At 36.0% G+C, this 16,665-nt stretch overlaps 1 pseudogene; it reads left to right on the forward strand.

The window, feature by feature from the left end:
• Nucleotides 1-16,665, forward strand: part of LOC108719654 — a 95,841-nt pseudogene that overhangs the window by 8,096 nt on the left and 71,080 nt on the right.

Here is a 16,665-nt window from a genome sequence, read left to right on the forward strand (position 1 = left end):
TGTGCTCTGATGGGGGTCATTAATCGACAAGAACTTGAGTTGTAGTTTAATCAGTTCAGTCTAGGGCCCTAATCCTGACAATAATTGACTAACCATCTGATTGCATGCATGTTCAGCTTTTAGATATATAATAGTGGTTTTTTTTAGCCTGTCTGACCATCATTATATTTGGTCTGTTGAATTGAGTATTTCAAAAACATGTTTAGCTTCGGGGGTACATTTTTAGTAGCAACAAACAGAATGCTGATGACAAGTATCAGATGTTAACATGCAGAATCATTTTCTAGTCTCTGCTTGTTTAGGTAGTCACCTGACATATTGCCATACACCCTGGGCCCTCTGTGTTTAAATGAGTTGCAAAATAAACAAACTAATACATGGATGAATAAATAGTTCAAATGAAAGCTAATGTAATTTTAAGAAACTTTCAATTTTACAAATTACAAATTATAAATAATTACAAATGATAAATATGCACTGCTGGTTTTGATTACATGTGCCATTTAAACAACATAGTAATCCTGTAGCCAAAACTCAAACTTCCACCATGCCTGTATTTTCTCTGAATAGCATGTAAAGAAATAGAACCACAGAAGTATAACAATACTGTGGGAAATGTCTTAACTTAAGGGTTTCCAGCAGTTTTTTTATCACATTTACTTAGGGGGTTATTTACTAAACTCGAATGCAAAAATCACAAATTTTTTTTTAAATAAAATCGGACTTTTAAAAAAAATCACAAATTTTTCGGAATTTATTAAACCCTGAGGATGGAAAAGCCAGAATCTGAAAATCTGGCATCTCAGACCTGTCGAGGTTGCATATAAGTCAATGGGAGAAGTCCCAATGATTTTTTGATGTGTGCTGGCAATACCCTGAAGTTTTCGGGCAAAATTCTTAGTTTTCCGGTGAAAAATCCAAAAAAATCGTGAAAATCAGATGAAAGATCCAAAAAAATTGTGAAAATTGGGTTTTTCACAATTTTTTTTTTTTTTCCTCGCAAAATTTTTTTCCCGGAAAGTGTTTTATTAAATAAGCCCAAAAGAGTTTTTTTCAGAAAATATTTAGAAAAATTCGGACTTTGATAAATAACCCCCTAAATGTTTTCTTGTTTCAAGATTTTTTTTATTTCATACTAAGAGAACATACTCATAGTATTGTTTGTGGTGTGTTATGCAGGTGCTCCAGGCAACAAATGAGTTATCATATTTGTTGATGATTTAAATATGACGAAATAAGATCGATATGCTTCAAAACCCCCATTGAGCTGCTTCGTCAGTTTCAAGATTTTAGAGGATTTTATGATAGAGAAAGAATGTTTTGAAAAGAAATACAGGTAAAGTTTCACAGCTTCTACAATGTTGAAATCCAATTCATTTTAAGATAATGCTCACTATATAGTTTAAATCTGGTGGCTGCAGTTATGATATGAAACCAGTAATTGTGGTGCATAATTAGCTGAGAGTACATATAGGGGTTGATTTACCAAAGTTTTTTTTTTACCTCGAATGAACTTGCAAAGACTTTAAAATTCAAATAGTATCTTATTTAAGAAAAAACTCAAACATCTAAAACTCGAACGAATATTACTGACCCAAAAACTCGAATCAAATTCGAATAGAATTCGACTAAACTCGAATTGAGTTTTTTCTCAGAAAAAAAACCTTGAATGTCAGGAAGGCAATTAACACCTTCAAATGGGTTGCTGGACCTCTGCCATTGACTACATGAACTCAGCAGGTTTTCGGTGGCTAATAGTTGAATTTGAGTTGATCCCAAGGTCAATGTATGCTAATCTCAAAAACATGTTTTTTTCAAAATGCTTCAGTTAATAGTGCTGCTCCAGCAGACCTCTGCACTGTAATCTTTTTTTTAACAGATTTAATATTTTGAAATTTGACATGGGCCTAGAAATGTTGCCAGTTTAAAAGGTGCCCCAGTCATGTGACGTGTGCTCTGATAAACTTCTGTCATTCTTTACTGTTGCACAATAAATTGGAGTCATATCAACCCTCCCTTCCAAGCACCCAATTAATGGAACAATGGGAATGTAACCAGATAGCAACTACCTGACATCCAACTCCAGTTCCATTGAGTAGAAGAAAAATGTACTTGTTGGTTCAGTAATAAAATTTTATACAGTAGAGTTAATTACTTGTAATGAAAACAGTGTTATTTAGAAATAGAAACTACATCATAAAAAATCTCTGACAGAATCCCTTCAGTTTACATAATTGTTCTATCTATGCCAGTTTCTGTCAGTGGCATTTTGTTTCCATTGATTAAGTGGACTTTAAAAAAAAGTAACAGCTATGTAATTTATACAAAGAGGAACTCTGCATTATTTTTTGGGACAGTGCATTTTAGGACTCTTGCACATGGGCATTTGTACCTGCGCTTTAGTGCAGTGACCAGAGACTTCTATATAGTTACAGTCCTGACTCTAAACACCAATAAAATGTAGCCTATTAATATGCATCCTTGTTTCCTAAAAGCTTGATAATAATATCTGTTTATCTTGAATTTTGGTTGGGAATTTATTTAATTTGAAACAGCTGCATTAGTAGCTAGTTTTGGCAGTGAACCTTAATATGCAATTGTTGTGTTTAACCAAGTTGTGCTTGATGTTTCTGTCCCCCCCAGGATGTAACAATTGCAGCTGCTTGTGCTCCTCCAGGCTGTGGTCGCAATCCGGTAACTCCACGATTTATAAGACACTTCAGCATGTTATGCCTGCCAACACCCTCAAAGCACAGCCTTAAACAGATGTTTCAGGTCAGTGCTTTGGAAGGAATACAACTGATATCAGAATTATGCACTGTAAGATCTGTCAGTTTTTAGTTATTTATTTTTTCCCAAATTACAAAATCTTTTCAGTATTTAGCAGCCGTACATTTTTTAACAGCAGCGGTAGAAAAAACGTTAATTTAAAATTTTGCTTTCTGACTTGACATCAACTTTTTTCTGGAATCACTACAAAATAAAATTACGTATAACAAAGAAAAGAATCTTATTAAATTAGAGTAAAGATAGAAAAATAGAATTAATGATTGCTCACTAATGTGAACATCTACTTGTATGCAGCAATCCAGACCTGTCAGTTTCACTGTTTCCAGCTCACTGAAAAGTAAGCTATAATGCCTTAATTGTCTCTTCCTATCCTATCTCTGTCTACCTGGAACCAGATGGTCACTCTTGAATTGCTTATTGTTAATATTTATGTTATCCTTTAAAAGCTGACAGATGGAAAATAAACATTTTGTTGCTGGAGCTATTAGATGATTGCAAATGCTTTAACCATTACACTTTTTGCATTCGCTAAGATAAGGCTTAAACCTTTTTCTTAAGAATCTTTGGTTCCATTATGCATTATTTGTAAATGAAACACAAAGCTCTGTGCTGTGCTACATACATTTCCAATTAATTTAAAGTTATTTGTGAATATAATTGGTATTGAAAGTAATAGCTGTCTGTCCGATTTTATCCTTTGCCTGGTAGGTCTGACTTTTGAAACAGTACAACAGAAAGATTGCCATCAGCGGCAGCAGGTGTGCAGCTGATGAGCCATGGCCGATGAGACCAACAGGTGTGTAGGTTTAATCTGATTGGTGGGCTGTGAGAGAGCTGTATTTTGAAACCAGAGCGGGAAAAACCGAGTGTCCTCTCAGAGTGCAAGGCAAGTAGGTGAGAGCACCTACCTTTTTACAGCTCCCGATACCATTAGCTATTTTAATGGAGTGCCAACAATGGAAATGGACAGCTTACTGCCACAAGTAAAGGATGCAATAGCAGTCAATGGAAGAGAATGGCTGTCACAACTGCTCATAGACTCGGACACCACAAAGGATACCGGCAGTAAGCAAGGGACTTCGGAAACCATTGCACAAAGGGGTAGAAGGTTGCAGCCTCCGGAGCGTTTGAGCCCCAGCCCAGTGGGAGCTGCAGGAAACGGTAGATATACCCGCAGAGGTCGGCAGGAATCGCCAAGCAGGGGTGCCAGCCACAATTTAAACAGCACAGCAGCAACAGTTTCACAAAAAAGACAAAGACGATGCATATCTCGTAATGTAGAGCATGAGAGAGGAACAGTGCAGCTGTCAGCAGAAGGGGGAAAGAAGACGGCTGAGGAAAAGGAGCTGCGCACTCAACGGTCGCAGGAGAAAAGTACTTCACTTGCTAGAAGCCAAAAGCAACCGGAGTCAACCACAGCAACAGCCAGGAGCAAATTCACCAACGCACAACTCTTATTCTGTACCAATGCAGCCAGAACCCTCTGGGAGTAAGGGTGAGTATAATGCTGCAGGGGCATGGGGGGGTGCAACTCCCCAGGTTTATAATTCAAATGCTGAAATACTTAGAATGTTAAACTTAGTATCTGAAAGGTTAGCAGTGAAGGTCCTCCACTCAGTAGGCCAGTTATACCAAATTTCTCCAATTACAATTTGTCTCACAATTTGCCTATAGAAATTGATGATAATGAAGGCAGAGCTAACTTTAGTACTGAGGCTGCTCCTCTGGGGCTTCACCACGATAGTAGTTTAAAAGAAAAAATTTGGGCTGGCCAATTTGTTGATGTTTTCACCCTGCTCCACCCTGATAAAGATTCTTTTGATAAACCCATGAGGAGAGCGGGGGACAATGAAGAAAAACTAAAACAAATGCCACGCACCATTAATAATTGGATACATGGTTTTAGTACATACACAAGTGCGTTGTGTGAAAAATTTCCTGAAAAAGGTGCTTCTTTATTTTGTTATTTAGAAATGCTTTGGGGTGCTTACAAAACAAATGGTATATGCTGGCTGAAATATGACGAACAATTTAGACGCAGAATATCGGCAAGGGCCCAGATGAGGTGGGATTGTCAGGATATGATCCTATGGCTTTTACTGATGACACCTAACAGACCAAGTTATGGCCAGCATCATAACTTTCAGAATGGGGCCGGTGTCTCAGCAAGTGGGACATCGGCCGTAATTTCTAGAAAAGGAGTCTGTTGGATGTACAATGAAAGCCATTGCAGATGGTATAGCAATTGCAGATACAGGCATGAACGCACCTTCTGCGAAGGATCACACCCAGTTGTTTGTTGCTTCAAAAAAGCAAAATTGGCTTCTCAGAAACAAGGAACCACACCTGCCAAAACCGATGACACCAGTGAAAAAGGAAAGGATGTTACCATGGTTAAGAATGTACCCCAATGAGCGTGAAGCATTAATTATAGAGAGAGAGAAGTTTTTATGATGGATTTTGGATACCTTTTGTACCCAGTAATCTACCAACATTGTCTGAGAACCTAAAATCGGTGACATAGTAAGGGAAAAATTAAACAAAGAGATTTGTTTAGACAGGATGGCCGGTCTATTTGATTCCCCTCCTGTCCATAATTTGGGAATTTCCCCTTTGGGTATAGTTCCAAAAAAGGAATCAGGGAAATACAGACTTATTCACGACTTATCTTACCCAAAGGGGGAATCCGTTAATGATGGAATTGATAAGGAGGAATCAAATGTACAATATGCATCATTTGACAAAGCTTTAGCGCTAATAAGAAATGCAGGCAGAGAAGTATTAATGGCCAAATCTGATATTGAATCTGCTTTCCGTTTGTTGTCCATACATCCTGAGAGCTATCACTTATTGGGATGTTATTTTGAAGGAAAATATTTTGTAGATATGTGCCTTCCCATGGGATGTGCCATATCTTGTAGTGTTCAGCACATTCTTAGAATGGACAACAAAACAAAAAGCTAATTGTGATTTTATGTTACATTATTTAGATGATTTTTTGTTTATAGGACCAGCAGAATAATTTATTTGCTCACAACTTTTACAAGTTTTTTGACAAAACATTACATTTGCTATCGGTACCCCAAAAAGTGTCGAGGGCCCATCTACCAAGTTAATTTTCCTGGGAATAGAGATAGACTTAAAAGATCTGGTTTTCCGTTTACCACAAGAAATACTTGAAACATTGTCTCTATCAGTGAGCAGAGCTACAGTTGCAACAAAGGTTACTTTAAAACAGTTGCAATCATTAATTGGACACTTAGGGGCTGATTCACTAAGCTCGAGTGAAGGATTCGAATGAAAAATACTTCGAATTTCGAAGTATTTTTTTGGTACTTCGACCATCGAATTGGTTAAATTCGTTCGAATTCGAACGAAATCGAACGAATCGAACGAAAAATCGTTCGACTATTCGACCATTCGATAGTCGAAGTACTTGCCCTTTAAAAAAAACTTCGACCCCCTACTTCGGCAGCTAAAAGCTACCGAAGTCAATGTTAGCCTATGGGGAAGGTCCCCATAGGCTTGCTAACCTTTTTTTGATCGAAGGATTTTCCTTCGATCGTTGGATTAAAATCGTTCGAATCGTTCGATTCGAAAGATTTAATCGTTCGATCGAACGAAAAATCCTTCGATCGATCGAACGTAGGATTAGCGCTAAATCGTTCGACTTCGATATTCGAAGTCGAACGATTTTAGTTCCCAGTCGAATATCGAGGGTTAATTAACCCTCGATATTCGACTATTGATGAATCGGCCCCTATGTATTTGCGTTAGATTTAATATTTGTTTCCAAGCAAAGCATGTACCAGGAGTGGATAATAATATAGCTGACTCCCTTTCTCGGTTAAAGTTAGACAAATTTCGACAGCTGGCCCCGAGTGCAGAAGAGAAAGGCTTGCCAATAACTTGTGGAAAATCGTTTTGGACAATTAATTGAGCTAATGGCTAACTCATTGTCACCAAACACTTTAAAAGCCTATAGCAGAGTATGGGCGAAGTGGATTGTTAAAAGAGATGGAGAAAAGGGGTTAAAAGACCACCAGAGCCGTTTATTAGCTACATTCTACTGAAATTGAAGGAAACATCTGTGGCTCTACAGTACAAAGGAACATGGCAGCGCTCTATTTTTTGTTCAAAATTTTTAATTGGAAAGACATTACAAAGGAATTTTTGATAAAGAAAATAGTAAAAGGGTGGAAACAAAAAACTGCAGTTCCTGACAGAAGAACACCAGTATCTTTTCAAATCCTAAGGGATTTATTATTAGTACTTCCACATATTTGTAAAGACCATTACGAAGCAGTATTGTTCAAAACAGCATTTTCATTAGCCTTTTTTGGGGCCTTCAGAATTGGAGAGTTAGGGGCAGATTTACTAAGCTCGAGTGAATAGTTTGAAACAAAAAATATTCGAATTTCGAAGTAATTTTTTGGGTACTTCGACCATCGAATAGGTCAAATTCGATCGAATCGAATGATTTAAATGATTCGAATTAAAAATCGTTTGACTATTTGACAATTCAATAATCGAAGTACTGTCACTTTAAAAACAACTTCGACGTCATACTTCGTCAAATTAAAGCTACCAAAGTCAAATGTTAGCCTATGGGGACCTTCCACAGCACTTTTCTAAGTTTTTTTTGGTCGAATAAAAATCCTTCGATTGATCGCTTAAAATCATTTGAATCGTTCGATTCGAAGGATTTTATTGTTCGACCGAACGATTTTTATTCAATCGTTCGATCGAACCTTTTGCGCTAAAATCCTTCTAATTCGATGTTCGAATTCGAAGGATTTTACTTCGAGGGCTGAATTTGAGGGTTTTTTAACCCTCGAAATTCGACTCTTGATAAATCTGCCACTTAGTGTCACCCTCCAAATCAAAAGCAGGGGGTTTAAGTACACATAACATAAAGCTAACAAACCAATTAATATCGATAAATATTCATTTTTCCAAAACTGATAAATCTTAAAGGGGCAAAACTATTGTGTTGTCAGCAATTGATGGTAGCTGTTGTCCAATAATGTCAATGAAAACATTCAGGGCCCACTACTTATACATAAAGATGGCAGTTATGTTTCACGTTATCAGTTTTTGTACATATTCAGATCTTGTTTAAAGGCACTCTCTATACCCACAGCTTCCTTTGGTACACATTCAAGAATAGCAGCAAGAACATATACTAGACAGCTGGGTCTTTCAGAAAAGGAAGTCAGAATTTGTTGGAGAGGTATACTAGGCCTACATTGGGATCAAATTCTACCAGAAGTATTACAGTTAAGGGGAATGGGACCAGGTCCCAAAATTTTAGTTATTCACACAGGTGGCAATGACATTGGTTTGATAAAAAATGTAGACCTTATCAACAATATAAAACAGGAGTTGCGCTCGCATCAGTGGTTTAGTTGTAGTTTGGTCAGAAGTAGTAGCCAGAACAAACAGGAGAGAAACCCAAAGCCATAGAAAAATGCAGAAAAAAACGTAATGTTTCTGTTTCAAAATTTGTAGAACGCATAGGAGGTATTTCTGTCAGGTACAGGGAACTTGAAAATGATAACAAATGTTTGTTACGAAAAGATGGGGTACATTTGAACCCAATAGGTCTGGATATATTGAACATGGACTTACAAACTGGAATTGAAAAGGCTCTGGCAGTGCTGGGGCGTAAATCCAGCTAGGTTTAGCTGGATTTTCGGTGGAGGATTGTATGTAACGTCAGAAAAATATGCATTTAAATTGGTGAGTTAAAGCTGAGAGAATCCGTAGCCCACGGCTTGGATTCGAACAGCTGGAGACTCCTGTTTTTGTTTGTGTTATTCGTGCCTGTTGCTATGGCAACAGTAGGCATAACGTGTTTTGTATTTGTTATATCAATTTAATAAAAGCTGTGGCCTTTTCTTTATCCACAATGTATTTGTCTAATTGTTATCATTTTTATTTAGGCCACAGTCAGGTAAGTAAAAATTTTTTGTTATAGTTAGCGGCCAAGCATCAGAAAATACTGCATTCATTTGCAATTATGTTTACAAACAATTGAAAAATCATTGACAGATTATTCAATGTGAAATTACGTTTTGGTAATAACCCTGGTCCAACCAATTAAAATTCAAATCCTTTGATTACATTTGGGGTCTGACACATGTCAGTACATAAATTACTTAAAACAACTTTAGAAAAAAAGAACCCCCCTTATATCAAAATACCACTTAGCACCGGATACTTATTCAGCCGATTTCTCTCAATTATCCTCTATTTACTTGTGCAAAATAAATCTGTGATTTATTTAATCCTAATGAATAAAGTGCAGTGCAATAAATTAGAAATTAATAACTTAAATGAATTAAAGACAATCATTTACCAAAGTTTAGCAGTGATTCCCAATATACAATTAATTGTTTTTTATAAAAAATAAGATAGATTAGTGCACTTTAAAATTAATGATAAACTATCTACTGCATCATATGTTTAAATATATGTATGTTAATTCGTATTTATAAAAGGCATATCATGCCTTAACATTCATTCTGATTTTCACATACTAAAAATATTTTTCATATTCAAAACTTTTTTCAATTTATCTGTTCATGTATTTATTGTTTGCTTTCTCTAGTCAATCCTTAATGGATTTCTGGCAGATTTACCTCAAGCCGTCAAGCAGACTGCAACAAATATAGTAGATGCAGCAGTGGAAATTTACCACAGAATGAGCGTTTATCTTCACCCAACTCCAGCAAAATCCCACTATGTATTTCATTTACGTGACTTGTCAAATTGTGTTCAATGTAAAATTGTTTCCTTTAAAGATATAGTAACTACCAAAACTGAAAAGGCTTTGTGGGTATATTGTGTGATTAGAGCTCAATACAGACAAACACACACTTTCTATTTATTCCTATGGGATTTGAGGAAACAAAAAAACACGTCTGTTAATAAATTACCCCTTCAATTTGTCACTTAAAAATTCACCTCTAATAAATTCATGTTTCCTGTCTGCATTGATTGTACTTATATTGAATTGCAATCAGCGAAACACTTCTAGCTGGATTGTCCCTGGTAACCCTAATTTAGGCCCCCTCTGATAAAAACAAGTGGTCAACCAGGAGAGGTTCTGTACTCTTTTCTTAAAGCCAGGTTAGTACAGTATGGCTTAAAACCAGTGCTGTCCAACTTCTGTGTACCGAGGACCAGAATTTTTCTGGTCCACATGGTGGAGGGCCGATAATGGAAGCTAGTGTTGACCACTCCCTGTTTTTAATCCTCACCATATTACCACAAGAACTTTTAAGACCTTTGCACATTAATGGTGGTAGCACACCAAAAAACCAAATGGTTTGGGGTGGGGGCCACACAAGAGGGTGCTCTGCCAGTTGCACAGCAATGGCTTAAAATATACTAAGCAAGTTAGAGTACAATCCATGTGTTGCAGAGTGTTTCTTGCTGAGTAAAATGTTATATTTAGATATACCTACGGTAATCATTGTTTTATTAGGTATACTTCAGTGAGATCCAGGATCAATGCGAGACCAGACACAGATTTTTTAGATTATTTTGCCATGAGTGCCAAATAATTTTTCATGATCGTCTAATTAATAATGAAGACAAGCAGTATTTCCATGAAATGTTATCAGAAATGGCTAGTAAGTTAAGCATAACCTGAATATAATATGAATTCAACAGATTATTTAATTGTTTTCAACATATTTATTTTCCAACACGGTAAGGAAAAGTGAATAAATATTACTTGTGAAAATTGTTTTGGTAGTGTTAAGATCACTCAAAACCCCTTTTGTCTAATTTCTAGATGCATTTTTTTTAAAGGTAATATAAACCATCAGCAGAGTTATTCCACCCAAATGTTCAACCAGTGTACAACTCAGCTTGTTGGATAACATTGAGATGTCTGGCATAGCACTAGTAGGGATGATTCTCATTGGACACATTTGTAACTCAATATTGAGCCCCATCTAGGTCCAAAGATTAACCTCAAATGTAGTACAGGGCAAGTATTGCAGACTAGTTGTGGAAGTTAACATTAAGTAACCTTCCGTTATAGTCATACCAAAGCTTTGGTCAGTTTGTATTCCGTCCTCATACAGGACAACCACTGCATTACCTACAGGTTCACATATAAAGCCAATTAATTAGAAAGGAGAGCATGACTTGTGTCACACAGAGCAATATAATGCACCCACTGGTCCCATATTTTCTGAAATAGTACTTGTCTGTTTAAAATGCTAGTGAGTTTCACGTTAACTATAATCCAATTCATTTTGTGTTTTAAAGCTTAGGGGATAAATCCTTATGTTAGGTTACATACTGTATCCAGGAAACAGCTGCTAATTTAAAATAGATAATTCTTACGTTACCCACTTTAGAGGTGGAGTGGCAGATAGTGGAATAAAAAACAATTGAGCTGCCTGAATATATTTTCCAAGTCTTTATTTTAGGTGCCAACATAGTCACCTTAGAGATCCAGGGTACATAGTGTTCCAAAGAAATTTGATGATCTGGTGCTGTAAGTGTGCCATATCCAGGTTAGGGATAGGGATAGAAAATACAGTAGTACAACTTTGGGCAGTAGGATAGTCATCCTAAATGCAAAAATATGACCTATCCATGAGGGTAACTGGTTTTGTAAAGGTCTTGCAAATGTGGAGATATTTCAAGAATCTGATATTAAATGGTTGCCACTGAAAGACACACTTTGAGATGCTTAACTATTGGAGGTGGGAGAATTAATTGTATAATTATGTTTATAATAATTATCGAATCATATATTTAATCGTATGTCAATTTGCAGGACTGCACAGATGATCCGACAGGAAAGCGGAAATGCCCTATTTGTTGGTGTTGGTGGCACAGGAAAACAATCTCTAACCCGGCTAGCACTTCATATATGTGGTTATAAATGCTTCCAGATCAAGCTTAGTTGTGGGTACAATTATGACTCCTCTCATGAGGATCTAAGGAAACTCTACAAAATGGCTGGAGTTGAGAATAAAAATATGGTTTTCCTTTTTACTGACACACAGGTTAGCCAAACCCTGCAAACATCTACGTGTGGAAGGAAAACTTTTCTTTACTACCCTGTGACTTTATTCTATGCTGCCAAACTAGCGAATGCCACTATATACACATGCATATCATCTAGTATGTAGTAACCTAACCATTACCTATGTTTTTGCCAGCTAACGGGCCATTGAAAGTGCCCAGAATGCTTATTTTTCTCAATTCAATCCAACCCGAAACCACATATCAAAGTCTTTTGCGCTATTTCTGGTTTCCCTTACACCACCTTGAACTGGCAGAAATGCTCTTTGTCCTATAGGTAAAGCCTTTTCACCCTCTTTTCATCTTCTATTCTAACACATGCACCTTATCACACTAGTGTTTTAAAGGCGTTTACAGCTACGCCAATGTATATTTCATTAACAAAAGTTTTTTCAGATATATTTATTAAAAATATATGACCTATTTGTCTTATTTTTATTTATTCCATTTCCATTCATGTCTTTTTTTAATAAGTAATATAAAACAAGTGTGTGTATAACACTTGACTAGTACTACATCAGTTTATTTGTTTTGGACCCTAGCCACCATCTAGTGTTTGAAACAGAAGACTGTTAGTTGACTTGGAAAAGGCCTGACATAAACTCCAATTTGTATTCAGCTGCCAATAACACTATAATGTTTAACCTTTGCAGACAAACCTTTAAAAAGATATTGATGTGTTTAAAATATTAACATCTTATATGTTAACTAAAACATATTCACACAGATCCTAAATAGGCCTTTCAACAATTGTCACCACAAATCATTCTTAATCATTTCCCTTTCAATGGATCCCACTAATTCACAGTGTAAAAGATTTAATCATCCCCAGTTGTTTGCACATGACTGTTAATTCTTCATCTTTGCAAGTTGAATGTGCTACATTCATTTTCAATGTTGTTTTTAAGACCCAAATCAAGTGTTAATACTAAATTTGGCTATGGACTATAAAAACCCTTCAATTCTTGGCTTCTTGCCATGCATCATGGAGTATTTTGAACTGCAACTTCTTTTTATACCTATACTTGGTGGGGATCAGCCAATAGAAATCTTAGGCAGTGTTGACCTTTAGAGGGTAACCAGAACTTATTTTCCACATCAAATAATTAAAAAGTTATGAACTTGACATATATATGTAATTCTAGCCATAGGTAGAATTTTGTGTGTTGCGTTGCGGCATGATTTGCGAAAATAAGAGCGATACCAACAGGTTCCACCAAAAAGGGTAGTAAAAAACGGAAATGTCGATAACGCAGTTCTGTAGAATTGACCATTTCTAGTATTCTTTTCAATTTATATCGCAGTGAATTTAATTATTTTTCGGATGTAAACACATCTTTACATTATCGAACATTTATCACAGTAAATTGAATAGAGTACAATATCTGTTTAGCTTCCAGCTGATCCATGGCAAGGATGCTTTTTTTTCTGCTGCAGAAGGAAAAAAATGCTCCCTGACTCCATAATTAATGCTATACTAATTTCCCTTGAGACTTTTATATTTTTAGACATATAGGTTAAAAAAACCATGTAAAAGGGTCTTTCTCATGCCTCACCACCCTGCCCCAGGGCGGTAAAAATTTTTTTAGAGCTTTTAATAGGACAAGAGTGATATATATATATATATATCGACTGCGTTATCGACATTTCCGTTTTTTACTACCCTTTTTGGTGGAACCTGTTGGTATCGCTCTTATTTTCGCAAATCATGCCGCAACGCAACACACAAAATTCTACCTATGGCTAGAATTACATATATATGTCAAGTTCATAACTTTTTAATTATTTGATGTGGAAAATAAGTTCTGGTTACCCTCTAAAGGTCAACACTGCCTAAGATTTCTATTGGCTGATCCCCACCAAGTATAGGTATAAAAAGAAGTTGCGGTTCAAAATACTCCATGATGTATATATATATATATACGCAAAAAGAACCGCACACACAGGTCTTTTGAGTGAAAAACAAAAATAGTAGGCTTTGTTACGACGTTTCGGCTCCTAAACTCAAGCCGTCATCAGGAAGCTCGAGTTTAGGAGCCGAAACGTCGTAATAAAGCCTACTATTTTTGTTTTTCACTCAAAAGACCTGTGTGTGCGGTTCTTTTTGCGTATGGATTACTGTTTATAACCAGCACCCAGGCATTAACATATAGTGACTGGTGCACCAGCTTTGAACTATATATATATATATATATATATATATATATATATATATATATAATGGCATTCTTTAAGGTTGGAGTTGTGTTTCCATGAAAATTCGCATTTTCAAGGTTTTTTTTGGACAAAATTCTATTTTTCAGGTTTAAAAAACCTAGGATTTTTAGAGATGTACTGTAACCTAACCCTGGAAACATCTAAAACCTGTCAAGGTCATGTAGGAGTCAATGGCAGAGGTCCTTGAACCATTTGAAGATGTTAATAGCCTTCATTAATTTTTTTTCAGAGGGTTTTACTAGGCCAATTCGAGGGATTCGAGTTTATTAACCCCATTCAAGTTCATTCGAGGTATAAAAAACTCTAAAATTTGACCTTTGATAAATAACCCCCGTATATTTTTAGGAAAACACTTGTCCTTTTTTTATTTTTTTTAAAATTGTTTTATTCTTTATACAAAATGATCCAAAGTATTTATATTTACAGTTCACTACTAATTTTAATCAATGAAATATGTACTTATTTCTTGTGCATAGATTTATATATCTACACACATTTGCATTTATTCTAATAGAAAATGTATCAATGCATTGCAAAGAGGACAATTCCTAAACGTTATGACCTATTTTTAAAAATTCAATCAAAATGATAATGTTATTGATGTAACTGTATAGAAACATTGATACTATTTCCACATATCCTTTTATCAATATCTTATGGAAAGTGTACAGTGAAGGAGAGCCTGACAGCAAAGAGTAAACTGTATTATTTTTTTTAACATGTAACAGACCAGCACAATGTTTAATGAGGTTTTAATAACTAATTCACTAAGCCATTAAATGCCTCTGTGTATCTTCTCACATAGCTTCTTTCTCTTTCAGTAACATACTCCTAGGTGTACGTATGTGAAGCTGGATGCATTGTACCACTGCAAAAACTTTTGTATGATTAGCATGGGTAATATAAAAATTTGGAATTTCAGTCTTTTTTTAATGCTCATTAGGTATTTCAGTATATTATCGTGTACGTCAGAAGTTGCACATAGTACTGTGTATGAGTCCAGTTGGAGAGGCATTTAGAGCAAGATGTCGTATGTTTCCATCTCTTGTAAACTGCTGCACCATTGACTGGTTTGTGCAGGTAAGTACATCTACAACATTCAGTGCTGGTTTGTACAATTTCTTGGCTTTCCTGAAAATCATTTTTGATGTTGCCAGAAAAGACACTCTGAAAGCAGTGCCATCAATTAGCTTATGAGTTAGGTCATCATAAAACCTGGTGTGCACACTATTTAACAATTTGAACATTTGGCCAAAGATCTCAAATTGCAGGGCAATTTTGTTATTTGCCATTTTGCTCAATCAATCCTATCAAAGATTGGCCCCTTGATAGATATAGCCTATTTTGCTATAAGATAATAGTCTTAATCTAACATTTTCCATTTACATGCAATGCCCAATAGCTTGAAAGTCATTGACTGGGGTTTATATTAACTACAGGCTGGCTTCTTTCACAGAATTTCTAAAACTTTGCAGACAAATACACTAAACTATGTGGCAGTTTTATTCATCTTTGTCCATCCATGTTCGGGCAACTAATTGATTGAAAAATTAGAGAGTTCCAGAACTCTCCAAAACAAACTGTATAAATTATTTAAATCTTGTTTCCTTGTTTAGTCTTGAAATTCACAATCAAGTGGGCAGGAGCCATTTAATGAACACTGTTATGAAGGAATGCATTGCATCATCCCAGATTCTTGCATTTGCGCAAGAATGGGGAATCTGATTTCCATTCCCATACACAGGCTATGCTAGTGACAGTGAATAGAGAGGGGGAATGTGAGGAGTGCAGTAACATCTAGGAAGTGCAGAATGGAATGGGAAAATGGGTTAATATGCCTGTGGCATAAAGGCAGGGAATCAAATTAAAGAAAAGCTATAGCTCATTCCATAAAATGGAAACTGTTGTAGACTTATTTCCTTTTAAGAATTTTACTTACATCAAAACCCTAGAAGAACCCTAGAGTTACTAGAAAAAATGTTTGGAGGGACCTGGCACACACAACAACCCTGCTTCCCCTCCCTCACACTCTCCCTCTGCTGGCTGATGCATGCACTGCGGCGTTCAGGAGCGTGTGAGAAAATTAAGGATAAGAAAGAGACTGCAGAGGGGAGATTTATGCATAGCAGACCCCACAGTCTGGTCACCCCTGTGACTATGGGGTCCGCTGTCTCTATTGTTACACCACTGGCAGTAATATGTAAAACGCAATTTGTATTTTTTTTAGTTTTAGTATTAGAAAGTGTTTTTGTGGGACAAAATTCACACAAACAGGGTGACCATGTCAAAGGTTTGTTTAGATTTGTTTGCATATTTTGAGCGGTATGTTTTTCTCATTAATAGTATTTCAACTCTGTATTTCTAAGTCACAGCCTAGAATGCAGTGTGGCATGTAATTTAACACAGCACATGTGAAATGTTCTTAAAGTAATATTGTATATACAGTATATGGTATATTCATTCATTTTTAATGCATCCCTAAAAGCACTGAAAAGTAACTTAAATCATGCTATTGTACCGTTGCACTTACAGTACATAATCCCCTGCAAACAGAGGCCACTTTCCAAATGTTTTATTCATTTAAATTCTGTGTACTGTATGTAT

The sequence above is a fragment of the Xenopus laevis genome, chromosome 1L, assembly GCF_017654675.1.
Source record: "Xenopus laevis strain J_2021 chromosome 1L, Xenopus_laevis_v10.1, whole genome shotgun sequence".
NCBI lineage: Eukaryota > Metazoa > Chordata > Amphibia > Anura > Pipidae > Xenopus > Xenopus laevis.